General features: G+C 32.4%; 4 long non-coding RNA genes across 5 annotated transcripts in view; 2 read left to right on the top strand and 2 right to left on the bottom strand.

Moving 5' to 3' along the window:
* The window catches only part of LOC137642856 (uncharacterized), a 236,374-nt gene that overhangs the window by 671 nt on the left and 210,703 nt on the right, over positions 1 to 25,000 (top strand). The window lies entirely within an intron of this gene.
* LOC137642855 (uncharacterized) lies at positions 2,753 to 9,698 on the top strand. Its single transcript, XR_011044908.1, has 4 exons — positions 2,753 to 2,904; positions 3,412 to 3,546; positions 8,011 to 8,138; positions 9,255 to 9,698. It is a non-coding gene; the product is annotated as an uncharacterized lncRNA (long non-coding RNA).
* Positions 10,409 to 25,000, bottom strand: part of LOC137642853 (uncharacterized) — a 233,269-nt gene continuing 218,677 nt past the window's right edge. The window contains exon 5 of the long non-coding RNA XR_011044905.1: positions 10,409 to 10,587. This is a non-coding gene — a long non-coding RNA (uncharacterized lncRNA). The remainder of the gene's footprint in view (positions 10,588 to 25,000) is intronic.
* Positions 13,259 to 17,666, bottom strand: LOC137642854 (uncharacterized). Of its 2 annotated transcripts, none has more exons than XR_011044907.1 (3): positions 17,630 to 17,666; positions 13,873 to 13,963; positions 13,259 to 13,452 (listed from the first exon to the last, which is right to left on the bottom strand). It is a non-coding gene; the product is annotated as an uncharacterized lncRNA (long non-coding RNA). The 2 variants fall into 2 exon arrangements; XR_011044906.1 differs by lacking the exon at positions 17,630 to 17,666 and adding an exon at positions 14,381 to 14,482.

Below are 25,000 nucleotides of genomic sequence, written 5' to 3'. Positions count from 1 at the left end.
ATTAAACCTTTTTAGTCGGTTTATTGTAAAATTAGTAAAATTATAGAATGGTGCAATAAACTGTAGAAAATAAGACTGGTTTTTAATATATTATATGGTGTTTTAAAAGTTTTTGATAATGATTCCTGGCGGAAATCCATATTTTTAAGGTATTGGGGGTCGACAACCATAAATGAAAAGCTATGACTTTGCACTACTCTATATCAATTATGTTCGAAACTCCTGAAACTATAGTGAACTTGTTTACTTGTTTAAATTCAAATTGACATTCATAAACTTTGTTTTTGTCAGTCATCGTAATAAAAAGTTACCGTAATTAAAACTGAACAGTAATGAAATGGGCAAATCACTGTAGTATTTGTTTGTAATGCATGCTTGATGCATAGAAAAAAGCTTTTCATCTCATTTTCTAGTAAGTCATTCGTATTGTGTTCAACGTATTACAAATACCTTTTTACTTAATTCAGCCAACGACTTAATTGGCCTCTGCTGTTGTATGCTCGCTTCGCTCGCAAATAAATATTATCTCACTGCTCTGATGGTCTGGCAAGCAGACTATTGACCACACCCATTAGTCCTGTTGGTTAGTATTTTGGCGTTAATCGTCACTGATACAAACTTGAAGGGGTAAATACACAATGAACAAAGGACTGAGATGTAGCTTACTTGTGCATACTTACATGTTAGTATGCTAAATTAACACCTAATGATTCATTGGTCTTTGTTTCCCAATAGTTTACTTTGTTCAAAATTTAACATTATCTCATTGTTGTTATGTTCTGGCAAGCAGAACATGTTTCACTGCATGCATTTCCCTCGTAGGCTAGTATTTTTGCGTTCTTTCAATGATTTAGTTTATCTTGTAGTTCAATAGATCACCGATGATTTCACATCTTATTGCTCCTATGTTCTGGCAAAGAGAATGAGTTTATGTGCATTAGCACTGTGGGCATTTATTTTTTTAGTTATAGTAATTATCCAATTTATCACATTAGTTAAATTGGTTTTTGCTTCGCTGTACCTTGCTTCACTGACAATTTAATATCATTGCTCCCATGTTTTGGGTGGTAGGATATGTTTTGCTGTATTCATTAGCCCTATGGGCTAGTATTTCAATGTTATCTTAAAAATCTATCACAAAGTTAAATGTGATTTTGCTCCACCTTAGCCCGCACTACTTGCAATTTACCATTATCTCATTGCTCTTATGTTCTGGCAGGTGAAACCTTTTTTGCTACGTTAGCCCCATGGGCTGGTATTTTGTCATTATTCTAATTATCTAATTTATCGCCTTGTTTATTTTTTTTCTTCGCTGCAGCTTCCTTCACTCTTAATTTAACGTTTTCATTTCACTATCTTCCAGCAAGTGCAACATGTTTCATTACATGCATTAGCGCCATGAGGTAGTATTTATAATAGTTTATATTTAGTCTTTCTAATTCAATTCAAACAGATATATGTTCCCAATTCTATCTTGTTCGCTGAAAGATGATATAAAAGAACAGAATAAATACTTGAAAGTATTTTATAATTGGCCGAATAAAACCACTGATGTACAGACCTAGAGGCGAATACACAATTAGCAAAGGGATGGGTTGTAGCTTTGTGCTCCAAACAAAGGGATGGGTTGTAGCTTTGTGCTCGAGCCATGGATACACAATTAGCAAAGGGAGGAGCTGTAGCTTTGTGCTGCAAACAAAGGGATGGGTTGTAGCTTTGTGCTAGGGCCATTCTTCAAACATGTACTTGGCTTTATTCTCCATCATTATACGAAATAAATCACACATGTTAACTATCAGAATTCCAGGTTTCTTAAGTTATGCTAGTTGATCCATCCTAATCAAAGCTCCATCATTAGACTAAATATTTCACACATGTTAACTATCAGAATTCCAGGTTTCTTAAGTTAGGCTAGTTGATCCACCCTAACTCAAAGCTTATAAATTTTTAGTTATGATAGTCGACACCCATAAATAAAAATCCAGTTTATTTATAATGTTATTTATGATGTAAACATTATCTAAAACCTTGAACTATTAAATGCTTCCAAATAGTTATGAACAAGTCTGGTAATATGGTTTTATAAAAGCTGCTTAATCCCCCACAATCCTCTTTTTAAGTTATATTTTGTCAACCAATGTTATGGTTTTCTGTAAAGAGTGGGATGTTAAATGTATGGAACCATACATTCACCTGTTCAATTGTCTACCATTGCCATGGTCATGAATCTTTACACCTTGATTAAACGCGGGCGATTATAACTGCTGAGTGTCGTGTATGTGATTTTTCCGTAATTACATTTACGGGCATTTCTTTGAAAAAAACTTGTGTTAAAGAGAATAAAATTCTCCTCTTTATTAATCTTTTCCTTCCAACGTCCTTTTGGCAAGGTTCTGTTACCCATAACGTTGAATGGATATTACAGACTTTGTGTAACTGGAGGTCTTAATATGTTCTGAAGTTTTAGAAAATGAATCCTAGTCCTTATTGGCTATAGGTGGGCTTAGCATTTTTTGTTGCAAATGGGTGAATCTCGATTTGAAAACCCAAATTTTTACTGATGTAGGTTTTCATCTTGTGGCAAGTCATTACCGTTGCACATACTGAAATAAGGTTTTGCACTCTGTGAAGGTACAATCTCCGTGGTGGAATGGAAAAACCAAAAACAAATGTGTATAAAATTCTTAACTGATTGGATGCTTATCTAAAATTGATTTTACCAAATTTTGCACCAAAATCCTTGTTTCATGAATAGTTTTATTTTCCAGCACAAGAGGTTAGAACATCACAACTTCCATTTTATAAGTCACAGAATTGAACTCGCCCAACTATGGAAGGTGTACTATCAGTAGTCCCACGCACAAGCAACAGAGGAGCCTTAACTCTTGACCTCGAAGCCTTAAGGTAAGGAATAATGTTAATGTTTGAATGTGATACTTTAATAATGATTGCATTATTGCTTTGAGCAGCACGTCAATTACTTCTTGCACGTCTTACTTTTTTGTTTGGGAGTTTTACCATGTGCATTTTGTTTTAATAAAAGCATATATCTCTGAACCAAGTCCTCATTGTCACTTTCTTAGAATGTCACAATACTGGGAATTTGGGGATTTGAATATCAGTTTAGGAGATCCAAATTTAACTGATGTAGGCCTTTATCTTGGAGCAAGATTATTCAAATCTTGCAAGAGGAAGCTAAGGATACCTTTTTTGACCATCATTCATTTATGGATCATTACAATTGCGTATACCAAAAAAGATAGAAGTTTTGGCAGGATGTGAAAGCACAATCTCTGAAGTGGAATTAAAAGGCAATGATTTATATACTTCTTAACTCCTCATATGTTTATGTAAAATTACTTTTAGATTTTGCACCAAAACATGTGTTTTATGAACTATTCTATTCACCAGCACAAGGCGTTGGAACACACCATCTTTCTGCCAGAAGTCACAAAATTGTACTCTTCCTAATATGGGAGATGAACTACCAGTTATCCCATGCACCAGCAACCGAGGAACTTAACTTTTGACCCTCAAACCTTTAAGGTAAGTGTTAATGTAAATGTATCTAATTATGATACATTAATAATGACTGCATTGTTGTTGAGAGCAATACACAAATGACGTCTTGGAAAATTCTTATAAACTTGCCAAGAAAACGGGACTACATTCTTTCTTCCCTTTGCAAACCTGAGTTGCCTGGTTTTAATGGCTTTTGTCACCTAAATTACTTGCCTCGAGTAAAGATTGCCTTGGAGATGTTTACCATGCACACACTTTTGTTTTAGTAGAAGCATATATGTCCAAACCAAGACTTTCCAGTCCTTTTTACAAATATCACATTTTCAGAGGTTTCGTAGTGTTAAGGGAGATTTTCGGACCTGCCCTCAAAATTTAAACTTTGAAGATGCTTTTCAAGTAGCGGCACACCTTTAGCATTGTGACTTTATAGTTCAATTATATATATATGTCATTTTTTATTTTTGCACAATATGCTGTATGAACCCCTTAAATTTTCACACGTTGGTTTTCACTCTGAATCTAATGATCAGAAAACAAAATCTAGTTAAATGCAAAACCTTCAGCACTGTCAGAAATAACATGGAAAGTTCCTACACCTACAGGGGATATCTATGCATAATACCTCTACCATTTTCCAACTGAAACAATTAAAAAAAATTTATTTCAGTGGTCAGTCTTTGACACAGTTTGTGTGAAGGCTTTTTTTTATTTTATATGCATTCCTTTAATGATAATGGAGAAGTGTGAATTATATTAGTCACAATATTGATTACATGTAGCCTTTATGATATAAGTATCCCATTTGTGTGATGCTGACTTGTATGTGCCCTTTAGAATGTATGCAATATCAAATTTATTTAGCATGTTTCGAGCTGTGCAGTTAGGTGCCAGTCGTTATTGTATACAATGTTCAATAATTGATAAATAGTATATTGTTAAGTCCAATTGATACTACTAGATTATGTTACCTGATTACCCATCATGAGTTTTAGGCAGGGCAAAAACAGATTGTAGGAATGTCTTAGGTGTCATAACCTTGAAGTAGATATCCATGATTTTAAATGTGATAATCTATAAAAAGCCTTGGTCTATCAATAGTCAAGTAAATATTAACTATGAAATATTCTAACACATGCTTTACTACCTTTGTAGAAACTTTTCACTGCTTACAACAACCTTTTATATTCAGGGTGCTTGACTTTAATGTAGTGTTTGGACATGATTAGTCGAGTAAATATTAAGCATGAACCATATATTCTTTCAGCTTTAGGGTGCTTGACTTTAATGTAGTGTTTGGTTATGAATAGTAAAGTAAATATTAAGTATGAAGCATATATCCTTTCAGATTCAGGTTGCTTGATTTTAATGTAGTGTTTGGTTATATCATTCTCTGTTTAACAAATATAAAGCTATTTGTTTTTAAAAGGATAAAGCCAAAAACAGTAGACTACAAAAATGGTCAATGGAAAATATACAGCATTGTTTAACAGGTTATAAAAAATATATGTCCTGTTAATGCAATAATCACAGTGCAACGTAGTAAAATTTGGCAATGGCAATGATTGGGCTCTATCCTATCTTATGGTTATGCAAGAACCATATATTGCATAATTGTACCCAATAACCAAAGTTAACCCTTACACTACTGCAAAATTTAAAGTTTCAGATATGGAATATGATGAGTGTCTAACCAAAAGTGCCAGGCCGTACATTACCCACGTTCCCTCAGGCACTTCCTAAGCTACTTGAGCAATCATTGTTCTTAATTCTTGACTTTAGTCTGAATCTTTTGTGCAGTAAGGTAGAGAGATAAAGGATGGGCACTCCTGATGAGTAAGCCTGGGCTCTAATATGCCAATTAGGCTCCCTGATTTGTGGTTCTTATAAGTTGGGTGAAGGATTTTGCTGTGACAAATAATTGGATGCATTAAGGGTATAATGTAAATCTTCAATATTGTTATTATTTTATGTCTTAAAAAAGGTAAAAAACGGTTCAACAAAATGGTGATAAATGAGGTTGGTGATTTTGAAATATTTGTAAAGTCAATAGGATTATGATTTTTATTAGCCAGTATTTATACATAGGCTTGTGAACAGGTTACTGTAAAACACCTCTTTTGGTAAATAAGTTATTCTTAAGGAAAATGGCATAGTTGATCAATTCTAGGATTTTATAAGTTTTCTTTATAATGCACCGAGGAGTTTGAGGTCTTTCATTTAATTTTTGTGGTGCATTTTGAAGAACTATAATATCATTTTGTGGTGCATTTTGAAGAACAACCTTTAATAGTTAAGAAAATAGTGAAACAATACTTAGTACTTGAAAGAGCTCTAATAAAATTATATGAAATCCGGTGTATTCTGGCACAGTAAATGAATCATAGATTTTTGCTTATCAGGTGATATGCTTATCAGGTGATATATTCAAGCAATTTACTCCAGACTTCTGGAAAAGTAGATAAGAGCTCTCCTCTTTCTCCACTTGTTTGAGAAACTAAAGTTTCTCAAAGGAAGAATTTTTGATCCCACTAAATTTGGGTTGGTATATTTAGGAAAATCAACGTGCTTATGTACTTTACTCTGAACTGTGCTAATCTTAAAATATTTACTAAAACGTGGCATGCATGTAAAACAAAAAAAAAAGGGATTTTAAACTCTGAAAATACCAGAGATGAAATACATATGTTACTTTTTCTGACAACCTCATATGAGTGGGTTTATTGGTGTTCATAGAGATCAAGGAAGGCCAAATGTCTTGCAATAATATCCCCCTAGTAAGGGTTTATCAACTCATTCATAATCTCTGGAGGGCCAAATCCTCAATTTGACATCTAGACCGTTAGAAATATCAAATTAAGAAATATATTACATTGCTGAAAGGTGTTTCAATATATTCCCAAGCTCACTCTAATTGGCAAGGTCAGAAAAGGTTAAAGATTGGTAGGCTGCCAGCAAATCTACATTTTCTTAATTTATTTGATATCTTTGACCGTAAAAAGATAAGAGCACATGACATGAATTAACAGAGTATAGTAATAGTGAGGTACTTTAATTTTACACCAAATATTTGAGCCATATGTTTTTTTAACTAGCATTTTTCGTGTTGTATGGATTTCCTACCATTATTGTTGGTGCAAATGTTTTTAGCCAAAATGGGTTAGTGCCAAAAATGTCTACTTGTGGTGAACTGTAAGCATTCCTGGAGGGCCTGCAGCATTCTTTTGCATCAAGCAGATCTAGTTTTGTATCATTCTTCTGTACCCTAAGCCTTGCTTGTTTTCTTCCGTCTTGTTGTGGATCTTTATTTACAGTTAATTCTATGGTCAGATCACCTGGAACTCGAACCAAATGAACTGATAGACTCCAGCTGTGCTGGAAAATCTATTTTCATGAAATGCCCATACACCTCTGTGTGATTAATATGTACTCGGGACATGTGTATTAGTATATTGGCAGATATCTGGCATAGTTAAACTTGTTATAAGCAAACGCCCATAGAATCATCTCCTGGAGAGAGTCCAGTTGATATGGTCAGTTGCCTTCTCGTGATACCCTCAGGGGAGTATGCATTATGGTCATAAAGTCAATGTAAGATTTCCAAAATTATATGGGCTTCCTGTCTGAATGTCTTAGAATTCAAGGTATTCTCCATACACCTGCATGATGTGAGAACATGCTGCTGTCTCAGTAATTTTTGTCATTGCAGAAGGAAAACTTTATTAAGGTTTCTATTAACTTGAAGGGTCTGTTTCTTGTTGAATGTATCTTTCTTCAATTTTCTTTCCAACAAGAGTAAAGAAGCCTTTCAAAACCATTTATCTTCAACGCTTCATGGAATAACTTATTTTGTACAGAAAATATTTAAATTTTACTTTCTATGACACCAGCTATGGGATCATCTGTAATTATACTTGATTAAACAATATCTTTGAAACCTGTGCCCTGAGAACTTTTCCTAATAATAAAAAAAACCCAGTATATAGGCTTGGGAGCACTATATAGTTGGATTTTATCAAAATTGTCTTTATATTTCCACACAATCTGTTGTCTTTACATAAAGGCTGTGATATAAGGCAAACTATTTGGTTGACATTGCATAGCTTCAATGATACTGATGGACTGATTTACCATCTCGTAAACCCTGGACATTTTCAGTTGGAGTGGCATTTATTGTCGAGAGGTACCCAAGCTATCACCTTGAGGTACTAGGTTTTCAAGTTTAGAGTATGTGGCATATTTGTTAGATAACAGTAAAGAAAGTTAGGTTGATTTGTGACTACTAATAGGTAAATACCCTAACCATATTTTCTTAAAGTATAAGCTATTTTTTTTATTAAATATTGTACAATTGAAAAATTTTAAATGTACAAGTTGTGCCTCTGCAAATTTAGGCCTACAGAAGTGCATCCTATTCCATTATTGAAGGTTTTAACTATTAAACTTATTCTGTACTTGGATTCTTATTGTATTTCTAAATATTTTTTTCAGATATGCATTCCTGGTATATCTGGATCGTAGTGTTTCATTTTGGATCGGAAACCAAAAAACCTATCATTTGATTGTACCATCGCTTTCCTCGATCAACTTGTAATGCTATTGCAAGTTGTATAATACAGGTATTTATTTTTCTATTCATAATGACCATATCTATGAATAGTTAGTTGTACACTCACATAATTTGGACAGTTTGGCCAAAAATTGGTATAACCTCCCTTTAAGGATGTTAATCTATAAAGTACTTAAGGCAATTAAGACAATAAAAAAAAGTTCATTATAGAGGAGACTCATTTTAGTTTTTATTAAACTTCTCCAAACTTTCACAAATTAGTAGCCTAAAGGTTATGTTTTGGTTTGGAGCCTCATGACAGATTTGGGTCACAAAAGTTATAGCTATTATTTTTGTTAAACTCAAAATTATTTTCAGTAAAAAAATTGATAAATGTGTTAATAATCGTAGCTGGCATATTAAAAACTGTGCCTTTGTAAGAAATACAGTGAAATCTATATTTTGATGAAGTTTTAAGTAAATAATGTCTGAATTCCTTAAGTTTTGTAGTCTTAAATATTCGTCATTTTTATGAGTAGGCAAGATTTTCTTTTCATGGCGCTTGATCTGCTTTTCAGTCTTCCCTAGCCTTAGTGCACTAGGTTCACATGTCTCTTGATCTGCTCTTACCAAAGTATCCCTAGCTTTAGCTTACTTGGTTCATATACAAGATATTTTAAACAAATGGTAATAGTATAAGAGTTGTCAAGCGTTGTTGCAAGTGAGTGAGATAGATCTGTATTTGCCGTAAGTGCTGCTAAGTAACTATTAAATATTGTTGAAATGTTCATAGCAAATTCATTTTAATTTCAGGTGAATGTTGGCATCTTATGTTTTCTAAGTATATACTAGTGCTCTTTTATAAAATAGTAAGGATATCTTTACCTACGATGACGTTTTTCCAGCTTACGTTGGTGTGAATAATGTTTTAGTAATGATGAGTTTTCAAAATCAGATTTAGTACTAAGCAGTTAGTTTTCTTTAAGTTGAGCTATGTAGATTTAGTACTAAGCAGTTAGTTTTCTTTAAGTTGAGCTATGTAACTGAATGACTAAAGTTTGAACAGTTTTTATTATAAGCTCATAGCACCTGTACCATTAAGGCAAACAAGGGGATAAAATTAGTCACAAAGTTTTCTTTGTCTGTTTTAATATGTATCTTTTAATATTTGTCTTATCTTTTTCAGAAACTAAACGAATGCATGCCATCTCTATAGTTTGTGAAGCAGACATTCTGTGAAGAGAAATGAACTTATAACAGCACAGGTGCTAAGCCGAGATCCTGTAACTGGAAGAGCCATTGCTCAGGTTGGGAGACATCACAGGATGTTGACAAGTCCCTCGAGTCCCTAAGTTAGTTGAGCAGACACTGACTGCCGAAGAGCCATGGGTTAAACGTGTTAAGCTGCTGTCCCGTGACTAGAAAATTAAGCTTGAGTTTCTCACAAGAGAGTTTCTCACAAGAGAATTTCTAGCTCACTTCTCACAACCATTTGAATAGATGTCTGCATGACTGGAGTACTTTTACTACGGCAGTAAATAGGGCAAAGTGGACTAGTAAAATAGTGATCACAATAGGAAAAGTGACCTCATTAAGAGAAGTTTATAATGTACTCAAGAAAGGACCATAAAAATAAAAACATGAATGTAATAGAAATAAACCTTTTAAACTTCATATTTATTTATAATATAAAATTATTTGATAAATTGCCTTGTGCTTTGAAAGTTACCTTCTCTCTCTTCTGCTAAATAGTTACCTTCTCTCCCTTCTCTCTCTTCTGCTAAATAGAGAAAATTTCTGCATTACTTAATAACATCAACTCACCGCTGCTTTTTCTCTCTCTACCGCTGCTGCTTCTTCTCTCTTCTCTCTCTACCGCTGCTGCTTCTTCTCTCTTAGTGTTACTTCTCTCTCTGAGTTAACACTAAAGTCTGTCTCTCTCCCTCACTGATGCTGCTATTTTCTTGCCTGCTGCTTTTTAAGTTTTCTTCTCTTCTTCTGCTAAGTGACGCTGCTATTTTCTTGCCTGCTGCTTTTTAAGTTTTCTTCTCTTCTTCTGCTAAGTGACAATATCAAATGTTGAAGCAGAATAAAATCTCTCAATCACTTAGCATATTGCTTTCTTCATCACAACATCTTAATCTCAGAGACAGACCCTGCATCTCTCTCCTCCTCCTCAACACTGCATCTCACTGCATCTCAATCTTTCTCTGCTAAGACTCTGCCCCTCATCGCTGCGTCTCGATCTCTCTCTGCCTCAACGCTACGTCTCAATCTCTCACATAATCTGTGCTGCATCTCGTCTCTCTGCATCACCGCTGTCTCGATCTTTCTCTGAATTACCTGTACGTCTCTCTACCTCTGGTCTGCCGTCATTAGATTGAATTTAGTCACATGTTTGTGCTGCTTTAATTACACATTCAGAATCTATACTTGTGCAATATTTTTTCTTAGCATTGAGGTGCAATACAATCTCTCCAGGCTTCTGTTTCAGGGTTAATTCTTCCATCTTAATTGACCTTTTTTTAATTTTATCCTGCAAAATAGAAGAGAACTTTTAACTTCTTAGTGAAGCAAGATGTGCAGCATTTCTATATATCTGGAATTATGAGGTATGATGACAAGTAAACACATTATCGGAGTGGAAACACCTCAGAAATAGCAAGATAAAAAAAAAAAAACCTTCCATTAGTTTTACCTTAAAACCAAATTCATTCAAGAACTATATTTTCATTAAAACCAAATTCATTCAAGAACTATATTTTCATTATACAGTAACACTAATATTTCACCTGCCAATATCAACTCATAGAAGAATAAATGAAATATTTATGGTGAAAAACTTCCACATCAGCATAAGGTGCAAGATGAGAAAAACAATTAGGCTAATGAAACCACAAAGTTAAAATACCACACTACCTAATAAATGGTTCAAGAATAGTAATTTATATTCCCCCTAAAGTGACTTTAGGTTTAGAACCTTGCAGTTTTACTGTTAAAATTCAGATTAAACAGAATATCCACAGAGGAAGCCAAAATCCCATTGATATTAAAAAAGAACTTGACACTTTTATTATTTTACCACCAAACAGTTGTATCATCTATACACCAGTTCTATCATTTGTATAAATTATCTGTATAAATAACTTTTTAACGTAAAATCTTACAAGGTTTCAGTTTTGCATGATTATATATAAAGTTATTAAAATTATCTTTGCTAAATAATGGCTCTTGTATGATTTTATAAATTTAAAAGAACAAATTTAAATTATCCAAAGGTTTATAAAATGCTTGCCGTTTTTATCACTGTTATACCATTTCAATCACTAACTGAAATATTGCACAGATCCCTTAGATTTAATCTATCAACAACAAAATTAAACTTGATCACTAAGAATATATAAACTATCAACTAAATATCCTATGGACAAATCACTCCAGCACAGAATTTATCATCTATTAAGAATAAATTTCCCTACTGAAGAATTAATACATCAATTAAATATATCTAATCTATCAACAGTATCTAATACCATTTCAATCACCACTAATTTAACAACTAATATACAGTTTCCATCCAATGATTGAATTTATTATTTGATAATTTTATATGTTACAGGTTGAATCTTATATCTTTTCTATTTCGCTCTGATAATCTTCCCCATTAAGCTTCTAAAAGGTTATGGGCTTACAAACAAAGCTTCAGGTGACTGGTATCTGTATTACTATAAAAAAATCTAATCAAACAAAGTAAACTTACTACTCAAGAAAGCAACCAATAGATTAAAACTTCTAAAAGGAATCAACGAGGTTTGTATGGCTTCAAACTCTAGAAAACTGGGAATATCTACAGAATAAATGTTGCTGGAGTATTGACAGAAGAGTTGCTGTATTATGAAAGTTTTATGGAGAGTTTGTAGAGCTCCATACAATTAGAAAAAGATTAATTTTAACTAATTGCATTATGTTTAACTAATGATATTAGCTAACTAAATTATATTAGCTTTAACTAATTAACTAACTATACTAGCTTGAACTTATCTTTAATTACATGAGCTTTAATTACATGAGTTTTAATTACATCAGCTTTAACTAATATTAGCTTTAACTAATAATAATAGCTTTTAACAAATTATATTAAGTTCAAACTGCCTTTTCACAGAAACAGTATTTCGATTAAAGGCCCATCGAAGAAATTCTTCAATAACTGCAAGGTTATATAGTTATGGAGAAAGACTATGAAAAAGTATATATTTAATCCTAGACTTTAATTCTTACTATTTGGATCACGTAAAGCCGATGAAAAAAAAAATTGAGCCTACGTAAAATCATTACATTTAATTTTATAGATTTATCCAGTTGCACTACCAACAGGTTAGTTTGATAACTAGTTAATCCAGTTATAAATTAAAATTCTTAAAATTCTTGGCATTCCTTTTTACAATGTAAATTCAGAATGTAGAAAATATAACCAGTGTAATGATATTAATATAACCAAACTATCTAAGATACATTAAAGCAAGCACAAATCTAGTACTCTATAGAAAAATTATTTTCCAATATCAGCAAAAATTTACTCTTCAGAAAACCCTGAAAAGACCCCATATTAATTTAATTTTCTCAGTCCCTTTTAGAACAAAACTTTGAAGCAATAAATATTATACCTAGGCATTTTATTAGTATATTTGCTATATTTTCTAATCCTTATCTGCTTAAGCTTTCATGAATTTTTTCTTTTTCTTTTATAACTTTACTGTAGGGCCCGAAGCCATTTTTAAGTTTAAATTTAATATCATTGAACCCTAAAACTTTTTTTCTATTGAAAGCGCTAACTAATTGTAGAATTATTTCTTTATTCACAGTCTTAATCTCCACCTTTTAGCTTTCTGTATAGTAAAGGAGATTTAAATTTTACCCAATGCATACACCCAAAACACATGGGCAATAAATAAAAATTGAGACAATATCTCTTTCTTTACTTCAATCTATTTTTGAGTCAGTACACCGATATACTCAATGAAGAAAAGAGTCCTATAATGCATGCACTATTATGAAAAACAAACTAAAAAATAAGCCCAACCCAACTATTAACATTAAAATCATATTTTTAGTTCAGACTTCAGTTTAATTTACCCATCACCAGTATGGTTTGAATACAGTAAAAAATTAAGGTTAAAGAAGAGAAGACACCCAATTTCTAGTTTACTCGTGCTAGGATACAGTTCAACAGTGAATTTCTTACTTCACTTTAAGAGTATAATGTGTTTGAAAAGCCGTTGACAGGATTTAATCAGTTACTAAATCTGATAAGTGCCAGCTCCTCGTAAAGACTGTCCAGTACATTATTCTGAAGTAGTTCCTCAAAAGTCACATGCTCCAAAAATCTGAAATTATGAAAAATAAAATTTCAAAATATATTCAACAAATACTTTTGGGCAGTTAGATTAAATGAGGAATGAGGGTAATTTATAATTTTTGTAATTTTTTTATGATGTGGCAACTCTCCGATTAAAAATATTAAATTTTTTTAAAATGAATTAATTCTTGAAACTAATATTTCTAACTAATTCTTTAAAACTATCAAGTACTAAATACTTTAATTAAAAAAGTAGGTTTAATCCAAATCTTAAATATTGTCTTAAAGTTAACTTTTGTATAGAAGGAAAAAAATGTTTTTAAACATGAAAATCAAAATGGTGTTTTCAAATCTTTCCTAGAAGAGTTCATACATACATGAATTTACCAACGATGCATGTAAACTTATTTTTAGTATGGAAGACCAAAGTAGAAAATAGATATTTTACCTTTTACTAAATATACACCCACAATAGTTGAGGCTGGTTTGGTTAGCATTCTTGATCATCCATTATTATTTCTCATGTCAGTACTGCAATTCTGTAAATAAAGACAACCATCTAATACTTCAATGCAACCAAAATTTTGAATTTTCTTTTACATCTGTCTAGTTCATTTAAACAGCAGAACTAGGAATAAACACCACGAGTAGAACCAAGATAAAATTAAAACCTAACCATTCGTTAAATTCAAAATGTAGTTCATAAAAATTCTAGCCTGTTTAAATAGTGATTAATGTACTAGAGACAGTAAACTTATCAAAATATCTAGAATATCATGCAAGCTTAAGTTAGCAGCTAAAAAGTAACCATTACTCGTTCACATTAAGTATGAGAAACTTGCTATAATCGAATAACCTTGATTTAGGGTATATTAACAATTGCTTTTATTTTCATCAAAACCTACAGTGTTAAACTAATACACGCTGGAAAAAAAATGCCGGTTCAGCCTACATACAGAGCTACAAAATCCTTGAAGCTTTTACACGAAGTTTGTTCCTAGTTTTCTCATCAAGTCTTAATTCAGAATTTCATAAGCCATCTTCGCCATTCACATCTGCAATAAATGGCCTTCATTATTCAAGAGTACCATCTTTCCCCAGATAGTGACAGAATGCAATAATCTATATGTCGAACCTGCAGTAACTTTTTCACCAAGAGGTCAGGACAGGATCAGCCAGTTGCAGATTATCTAGACTTTCCTATTCTGATAGGGCCCGGCACATGCTGCTAACAATTTGAAACTTAGCTCCAGCGAGCAATTCCAACAAATACGATAGTTTTGTCCCAATGGCAAAACTGGCAACTTAACGTGGGTTAAAGAAGTCCACGGGAGGTAAACAACAGTGGGGGGGTTAGAATCCCTGGGACTAATCAATGCTGAGACTAAAGGGTCATTGCATAAAAACATTTTGCTTTCTCTTTTAAAGTTTCACCCGAGACACGGCAAGCATTAAGAATCAAGGTCTGAGAGACCAAAAATGATGACTAGGGGTCTTGGGAAAATCCACAGGGATTGCTTTATTATGAACACTTGAGAACACTGCCACGGGGCATGTGGTAGGCATACTGCCAGCGGCCTGCAACAAAAAAAGGGCCACTACAACATCCTGACAGGGGTCGGGTAACAGGTAAAAAATGAGGCATAACACTAAACTCTGTCAGGGATGATGTAAAGGTTACCATCCATGCAATACTTCAGGCTGTGGAGTAAACATACGTCTAACCTCGTGTGCGACAACAGGTGCTAGAGCTTTCTTTGCTGGCCCCGGCATCACAGGATAAAGCCTTTTAAGTAGTTTGTGCAAAAGGCTGGGTGGGGATACTAATGGGAAAATGCAGTCACTGACAAAGAAACTGGTATCTGATTATAGTAGGCAATCCTACATTTTTTACATCCCTCAATAAGTCTTTACTTTAGGATGAATCGGCTCGTATACTAAACATACTTGGAAAATGAATCATCCATTATATAACTACTCTGCCATGGCTCTTTTCGTAATATAAATATTTTTGGAATACTTACTCATCACATTCCTTAAGCCTACTCTGGCAGAGCTTGCTTTGCTCTTAATCTAAACATTCTAATTCATCACATTCATCAATGAATCTTCTCTGCCAAGGCTTTCTTCTAAAGTAATCTAAATAGTCTTTGGACACTGATCTGACAAGAGAAAACAGAGCTGCAATGCCAGTCATGTGGGAGATTTTCTCCAATATCTGACTTGATAAGCAACAGTTATTAATTTGATCAAACACGAAATACACAAATTTACAATAGATACCAGGCAGGAGACAAACTCAGTCATGATGGAACCATGGGCAGAAGAAATGGTTGTCATTTAACATCCGGGAACTAATGCACTCATATTTAAGGTCTTTAATGGGTTGGCAATTTCTTTATTTGATATATCAAATAATCCATCTACTTTGTTTGTTCAAAATTTAATTCTATATCTCACAAACGATCGCGAATGACTCTTCCAATATACTTAAATCTCAAAAGTTGAGTTAATTATGTGAAACTAAGGTTAGCGTTCAAAATTCATTCTATGAAATCTGTGCCAAGCACCCTTTAGTCAAATGCTCCTATAAGGTCAGTAGGATATCTTCCATATCAATTTCTGATTTTAACACTTAAAAGTTAAAATATTTCACGAGTACCATATTTTGAATCAAAATCTATGGGAAGCATGCAAACCAGCGAGTGTGTGCAATTACCTCGTAGTATAATCTAATTATAGTCTTATGTTTAATTTAAGAAAAAGTTAATGAATTATTTTTAGAAATCCAAAACAGTCCATTACCTCTGTTCATTTAGGATAAATTTAGGCTACATCTAAGCTATAATATAAATTATAGACCAAAATCTCATGAAGACCCGACTTTTAGATCGTCCTATAAGTAAAATATTTATCAAACTTTTAACTATACCAAAATAAGTTATGGTTTATGGCAGCTTTACTCTGGACATACTAGGAATCTTTAATCTCAATTCATTAAATACTCCTGATCGGAAAACTTGCATTATGTTACAGGATCTTCTGGAAACTTTCCCATGAAATGGATTTAAAATTACAACTAGACTAATGTGGGAAATACCTGATAATTACGTTTGATACTTATAAAAGTTTAATGGTTACCGCTCTGTACCATAATTGTGGGAAACCGATAAAGAAAACCAAAGCCAAAAATTTATTTTAAAGCTAAAATATATCCCTACAAATTTTCCATAACACCCACCCAAGTTTGCAGTTGTCAGGAAAACTTTAAATGAATATTTTACATAGAAATAGGAAAATTAGAGGCAAAGTTTAATTTTAGGAAAACTATCAACGCCAAGTAACCAATTCTATTTTAACTTCGTAACCAATGTCTACATATTCCTGTTCAAAATATGGAAGCTTGGGAGTTTCTTCCGAAGCATCTTCAGTACTATATTGGAACTTAATAGAAAGTGATGTCAAAGTATAAGACTTGAAAAAAAAACAGCACATCAAAAAGTCTACCAGTATACTATTAGTTAAAGGCCATATTCAAAATAAACCTAATTTAGTTTGCTAACTGGTTTATGGCTAGGAGTCTTATTTGTACACTGCTCACAACATTACGAGATACATTACACTTATTTAGAAGGGAATATTTTGACTAAAACAAAGTTTCAAGAGTCAACCTCCCTATTAGAACTGGAAAGTCTAACGTATATGCCATGCATAGAAGTGTTAAAATCCTTAGAACAAACTTAATCGCCACAAATTAAGTTCAAAACAAGACGTCCAGACATGTTAATATAAATGATCAGAATAGGTTTCCATTGAACTTTTTACCACGGTGGTAAAGCCAATTTTTTTTTTTTTTGAAACAAGATATGCCCGTGCAAAAATTGCCTACGTATACATACCAAACATGCAGAAAATATAAAGGCTGCTCACTAAAACGAGCTAAATCAATAAAATAATAAACTAAAACAAAAAAATTCCAATTAGCACCACTGTAGATCATGCCTAATTTGAAACATCCATTTTAAAGTGAAAGCGATAAATTCGGCCAAACTTGACTTTTCACGGATCTGAATAAATGTATCATACAATTATTCATGTAGGATTCCAGGAACAGTTATAAATCCTTTCTCATTCAGGTCATTAAACAGCCATTAGAAAAAAGAAAAAAAACATGAAATAAATTAATAAAAAGCTTTGCAACATACCTGTATCCTCCTCCCAGCCTTAGACGCACTTTGCTTAAAAGATTAAATTGGAAAACTCACCACTTTACTAGAAGAGAATGAAAACGAGCTAACATACAAGGATAACAAAAGAGGAATTCATAAAAAAAATTAAACTCTCAGCTTTGATATCCTTGTAAAAACAGTGGTGCCATCTTTGTTAAAGTTTCTTAACAAATACAGGGAGGGGGAAATAATAATCTTCATAACAGTGATTTTATGAATAAACTCTTTCAGTTTAACATAAAAACATAAAGTGAAAAATATGTATATTCCCTTAGAATATCTACTGTATGGTTGGGGATACTTCCCAAGTTCATAAGTAACAATAATATGAACTATAAAGCAAATCTATTTATTGTTCCTCATTTCAAAATTTTATTTCAGATACCCCAAAATAAGAAAAAACTTTGATGGCTTTAATGTTAATTTTTTCAAATAATTTATTTAAATTGTTCATTACTGCAAGTTTGAACTTTTGAAGTTCGAGGAAATATAAACTACATCATGAATAAGCAAAGTAAGCCAGTAATTCCAACCTTGCTTCAATTCAGTCATAATGGAAGGCAACGTGGCAAGAATATTTTACACTTATCTTTCGTATTTTACTTCTTTATCAAAGAATAATTTCCATTTCCTTCCAATACCTTGTCCCATTGATGCTCACTAGGGCTTGAATAAATACGTGAATACAGCTGACTAAAATCCCTGGCTACAACTCCCATTACTCTCACTGCATATCATCTAAAACGTTTACACTTACAGAAGGCTAAAGTGGGTGGATACAGCATCAATCCAATGGCACCTTATTTCTTGACCTTTTGTTCGACTTTGACATTGACCTTTGACCTGAAACTGTACTAATTGGCGTGGAATTTTATACACTCATATATGAACCAAGTTTGAAGTCTCTGAGACAATGATGTCCAAACTTATGGTTGATTACGTGAGTTGAACATTTTGATAGACAGGGACCTTAACCTTTAGCAATAAGCTTCCAAAATCTAAATTTTTCTAGCTTTTTACCTAACAGTCAATCCCCTGTAAGTTTCATTACTCTACGATTAAAATTATGACAAGGAAGCTATTCACAATCAAACACACACACAAAGAAACACACAAACAAGGGTGAAAACATAACCTCGTTCCAACTTCGTTGGCGGAGGTAAAGAAGCTTGATCCTCTTGAGCAGATAATTCTTAATTTATATATCTTGCAGCCTCAGCTTTTATTAACTAACACGTAGCAACGTCAGTTAATATGATTGTGATGTTATTTGGTTTTAAGCTTAATTTGACATTTATTTTTCTATGCGAGGGGTAGAGAATTGATTCAATGTAATGAAGCATTGCCTATCATTTGAATTTATGGCACAAAGACACACACATGGACACACAGACATTCATATAGTTACATATGGACTTTGTATGCATACATAGAAAATCTAAAACACGCATGCAGTTGCGCACACAGAAACAAACACACAACCACACACACACACAAACACACACACACACACACACACATATATATATATATATATATATATACATATATATATATATATATATATATGTATATACATATAATATACATATATATTATATATATATATATATATATATGTGTGTGTCTGTATATATATTTATAAATATATATATATATATATATATATATACATGCAATAGGAACATTAATTTTTCATTTTTTAATTTTTTACAGACTATAAGAAAAAAAATAGACATTAAAGTTTATAGGACTCAAGATTGGATCTTCAAATTAATTTTGTCTCTCTTAGAAATTATTATATCCTTTCACCACACTCAGGAAGAATAAAAAAAAAATGAAATATGATATCGAAGAGTCAGACCAATCTGAGAAAAATGCTCACGAATTTCGTGAATTCCTGACTCTTGGTTTTTTAATAAAAGCAAAATTTATTAATTTTTGTGGTCTCCAGTTTCTGAAATGAGGATTGACTAATGCAAACTGCATCAAAGCTATAAAGTAAAAAAATAATTCAAGACGAAAAAAATCTAGAGAGAGAGAGAGAGAGAGAGAGAGAGAGAGAGAGAGAGAGAGAGAGAGAGAGTTTCCTTACTTTTTCCTCTCAAGCCAAACTCAATTAGTCTGCAAAGGCCCTCGATTTCAATTACCAAAACTTCAAAAACATTCCAACGTCTCATCTCTGCTTTTCCCAGATATTTCGGTCTCTTCTGGACCATTCTAAGAAAATCTTGAATTTCCGATTTTGTATTTTTCCTAAGGCACAAATGCCATTAAAATTTACCATTTTATAGTACTGGAATATATTCGTATGAAAATATTATTCACTAATAATTTCTTTCCATGAGAAGTGTTTATATTTCACTACTTTATTCATATATGCAATGGACAATGATCCTCACATCAGTTGGTATTCGTGAAATCAATATGTGCCTTTGTATTCTTTACTTGGATATTTGCATGAAAACATAACATGCACCTGTAAAAAGGTGATTAATGTAGTTCACTGATAACCTGAGAGAGAGAGAGAGAGAGAGAGAGAGAGAGAGAGAGAGAGAGAGAGAGATAGCTTATCTCACGTTTAAAACAACATGGAAAGTGTTCTGTTTACCCCATTGTTTTCACATATGAGCCATAGTGGTCACTTGATTATGAATCACACTAGAAGCATTAATGCTAAAACGTAATATTGGTATATCAACGTAATACGGAATTTAAAATAAATCGAGAGTCAATATGGTTTCAAACAAAATGGAAAATGGATATGCAAATATTGCATTTTAATTACGCCTGTAATATTATAACTCGTGGGGCGATGAAAGTGTGGCTTCAAACATAATGTGAAGTTAGTTAGGGATGTAAAAAGCACAACCTCTCTCCCTGGATCGTAGGTACACACTATGTATGATACCTTACCTGAATTGTTTGATTCTTGTACAGTATACTGTAATTCCATTAAATGAATTTTTGTATAATATATATCAAATATCACGTCTTATATGATTCTCTTTCCTGCCTTAATAGTATAAGTTTTATGACATAATAATAATAATTATAGTTTTGATAATTTTAATAATGATAATAGTTTTATTAATTTTAGTGAAAATATTGATTACAATAATTCTCTCTCTCTCTCTCTCTCTCTCTCTCTCTCTCTCTCTCTCTCTCTCTGTATTTGTCCTACTGCTTTCATTAGTGTGTATTATCCCATTCTTTTCCTCCATCCAAACTGAGTCCATATCAACCCCACTTTCGAATTAGTCACAGGTAAAAATTTGAATGTTTTTCTTGTATCCTATTCTAGATCCCTTTGGCCTGCTCGAGTATTTATGTGATTCTCTTTATTAAACCTTTAAGCCCTTCCCTTTTTGTTAACGCTGAGTACTTGTTAAAAAAATTCTCTTTGAAAAGGGAGTGTCTATTGAATTTCTTTTTTGTATGTGTTTGATTTGACAAGTGGAGGGTTATGTATATACTAGTATACACGAGCCGTTAAAAGTGATATCTAAATATTTGGATAGATATAAACACATACTCACAGGCGTAACCACACAAATTCAACCCTTCACACTCCTACCCCTTTTCTAACTACAACCCACTGATTTAGAAATTAGTGGGAGAGTGTGGTTTATGAGCGTACCTCTTTATATATATATATATATATATATGTATATATATATATATATATATGTATATATATATATATACATATATATATATATATATATATAAATATATATATATATATATATATATATATGTATATATATATATATATATATACACACACACACTCAGACACTTGCTCTTCATTATACAGGGGAGATACATGTATATTAATACATTTTTATATATACGTGAGTATTTATATGTCAGTTTGTACACGTATAACGATTAGCTTTTAAAAAAATCGAATGTAAAATGATTTCAAAATTCAAATACTTGTATCAAGAATTATTTCATAATCATTATTGAAAGGAAGTGAAACTGTGTAGGATGAAATATTCATGAAAGGCAGTTTTGTCCATATTCAGTTTAAAGCCTCTACTCTTCGAAAAATACCTGCATTTTAATTCCAGAACATTCGTTTTCCATTGAACTGTGATACTAAAATAATACTTTTGCTTTCATGGTTACAACATCTAACTCTTCAGTGAAGGTTTTCGTATAGATTTTGATCCAAGCAAATCCAAAATGTGTATTTTTATATTGAAAAGAAAGGATAAATGTTTCAAAATGTAAAGAATTGACTTTATATTGCTGGAATGAATATTCTTTATTGCCTTTGTGGAGTTTGAACAAAGCTGGTCAATGATGGTCTCCCAGAGTATGCCAATTCTTCAGAAAAAATATTTTTGGGGGAGAAATATAAGGGCCAGGTTCCTTTTAAGGAATAATGAGTGTTTTTTTTTTTTAGGGTCGCTTCACACAAGCGGATTTTTCCCGTACGGAAATACTTCGGCTCATTAGGAAGCATGTCTTCTCTCGAAAGGTTTTTCCCCCGAGCGGCTCTCGTAGTTTCTTTCAGCCGATATACTGAAACCGCACGGTTCGTGAATTCACTACCGCTCGGAAATTATTCCGAACGATAGGGAAACTACTAGCTGCACGGTTTATTTACTACTGCTCGGAAGAATTTCCGAGCGGTAATGAATTTACTAGCTGTGCAGTTCATTCACTACCGGTCAGAAGAATTCCCGAGCGGTAGTCAATTTACTAGCCATGCAGTGCAGTTCATTCACTACTTATCGGAATAATTTCCTAGCGGTAGTGAATTTACCAGCCGCACAGTGACAGTGTATGGGCTCATATAAACTACCAGGCCACTCAGAAGGCCTCATTGATCTTCGTTTATTTCTAATCCACGTGGCAAAACCCCGCAGCATCAATCCGCTTTTGTGAAGCTAACCTTAAACTATTATTAACCAATAAGAAAGCTTATAAAAGAAATACTATTTTCCCAGGTTGTAAGAAAATCAGTCTAATTTCTTAAGCATTGTTATTTTTTTTTTAAATTTACAATAATTATAGTATAATATAAGTAATTTGCAATTAATTTAGCTTATTTTAAGGTTAAGTAACTCAAAAATTAATATATAATACAATGTATAAATTGCCCATTTCAGAGGAAAAGGATAGGTTCATATTCTATCAATATAATATCATAGGGGTATTAATGATGAAAATTATTTCATGTTTAAACCGTTAAATGAATCTCTCTCTCTCTCTCTCTCTCTCTCTCTCTCTCTCTCTCTCTAGACTTGTTATTTCTATTATAACTTTTCACAGGTTTTGGATTACATGTAATATCCATAGTTCACACAACGAAATATTCTGCCTCTGATTCTGGTGTTCGAAATACGTGGTTTTGAAGTTTAGGTTCTCATATTACTGAATTTACTGCTTCTTTCACTCGACTTCCATGAGTCTCAGGCACGAAAGCACTATTTATAAGTCTCTTATTTCCTTGGTGGAGCCAAAGTCTCGAATAAATTCTTAGTTCTCGCACCAAAGCTCTCATTATGTTGTAAATTCTGACTTTGTATCGTGATGATCGGTATACGAAACTGATTTATATGGTTTTCTGTAATTCAGAGTTTCATTACCATGCGTATTCAGAATATATATATATATATATATATATATATATATATAATTAAATTCTTTATTAGTGAGCATATATAATATTTTTATAATACCTTGTGTTAAATTTAAATATATTTCATAATATACATTCTTCATTTACCAATATTTTATATTATAATCTAATTGAATATTCAAATAATATGAATTGATGCTATGATCGAAATACCGTTGATATCATTTATGCAGAAAATTTCGAGAAATCAAGAATTGATGGCGTAGAAATTGTGGTTTTATGGTGCTATGTGGAGTCAATAGTAAAGTGAATAATAAATTATTTACATATTTAGTATTATTTATGACCTGCATTACTACTATTGGCAAAATATCAGAGTCTCACTTTTTTGTTTTGGATTATGAATATGAAATATGTGGTCATATACCAATCTGTAAATGTATATAGAAGATGAACTGGAATGTGTAAGTGACAGTTACGAAGGAAAATGGTGGATGAAAACTAAACAGTAATGGAAATTACTCTGAAATATATATGCAAATCACCGAAATATATAATCCTATAGAATAGTTAAAAAGAAATAGAGAGAATTCATTTGAACAGACATTATGAAAAGTTTAAAACATTACAAAGAACACCCTCCGTGAGTTGACCATAATAAATATAAGCTTTATGACTTTTTAGTGAAACAGGAAATAAAAATATTTATATTGCAACACGGCTTTTTTTAAATTTATATCAAGTTCATTTATCTAAGAAAAAAAAAATTATACACGTATTCATAAATCATAGTTAACATAGGCTTGTATTTAGGAGTAAATGTTTTTAAAGGACACTCAAGAACCGCAGTGATAATGTGCTAGCTTTTAGGATAATGACCAAGCCCCCTATCCATCAAGCTGGGACCTGGGAAGAACAGGTAATGGTTATTGATGATTCAGCAAGTAAACCTACAGGCTCCCTAAAGCCCCCAATCCCTAGATCACAAGGATAGTGAGGTTGCAGCCACTACAAGAGACTATAGAGCTTTTGCTGGGTTTCGAACCCTCGTCTGGCAGATAACTACACAAGGACGTTTTGAATAGGCTACAGCAATGTTAATGCTATGAATTATGATACGAACATTTTAATGGTACTGGTTTCAACTATCAGTGTAAATTATATGTTGTAAGTTTAACTGAAATATTAGAAGATGTTGAACTGAAATGACATTGCTTTCAAGTTATGACAAATTAATAAATCTATTAGTATTGATCGGATTTTTCTTTTTTTTTCTTTTTTGCACAGGAAATTGATAGACTAAAGTGTCAGCCCAATGACAAGAAACTAGACACTTAATGAAAGATTACAAATGATTGAACGAAAGTGATTTCATACACAGAATACAATTGCATATGTAAATTAGATTCGCAAATGTCATTGCTTTTGTCAGAATGATTGACAAGTTCTGCTTAGTAATCTTGTACAAGCGATTTGTAATTGGCAGAATGTTAGTAGTTACCAAAGGATTATTGCCATCAATTAAAAACTAATTGGATGAATGAATGAGTCACTTGTATGTTCTTATTTTACTAAGGTTTATTGCATTTAATTAATTGAAGGATGTACACTTTAACAAAAGTTTTCGAGTGGTATGTCGAGTCTTGAATAACAAAAAATTATGAAAACCTAAAAATTACGTTTTTAGCCTCATTATCCTATGGGCTTAGTAATAAGAATTCTAGTTAATTTATGTATGTTACAGAAAT

This window comes from Palaemon carinicauda, chromosome 6, assembly GCF_036898095.1.
Source record: "Palaemon carinicauda isolate YSFRI2023 chromosome 6, ASM3689809v2, whole genome shotgun sequence".
Taxonomy (NCBI): Eukaryota; Metazoa; Arthropoda; class Malacostraca; order Decapoda; family Palaemonidae; genus Palaemon; species Palaemon carinicauda.
Note: the sequence above shows the minus strand (reverse complement) of the source record. Positions and strands in the feature narration are given on the sequence as shown.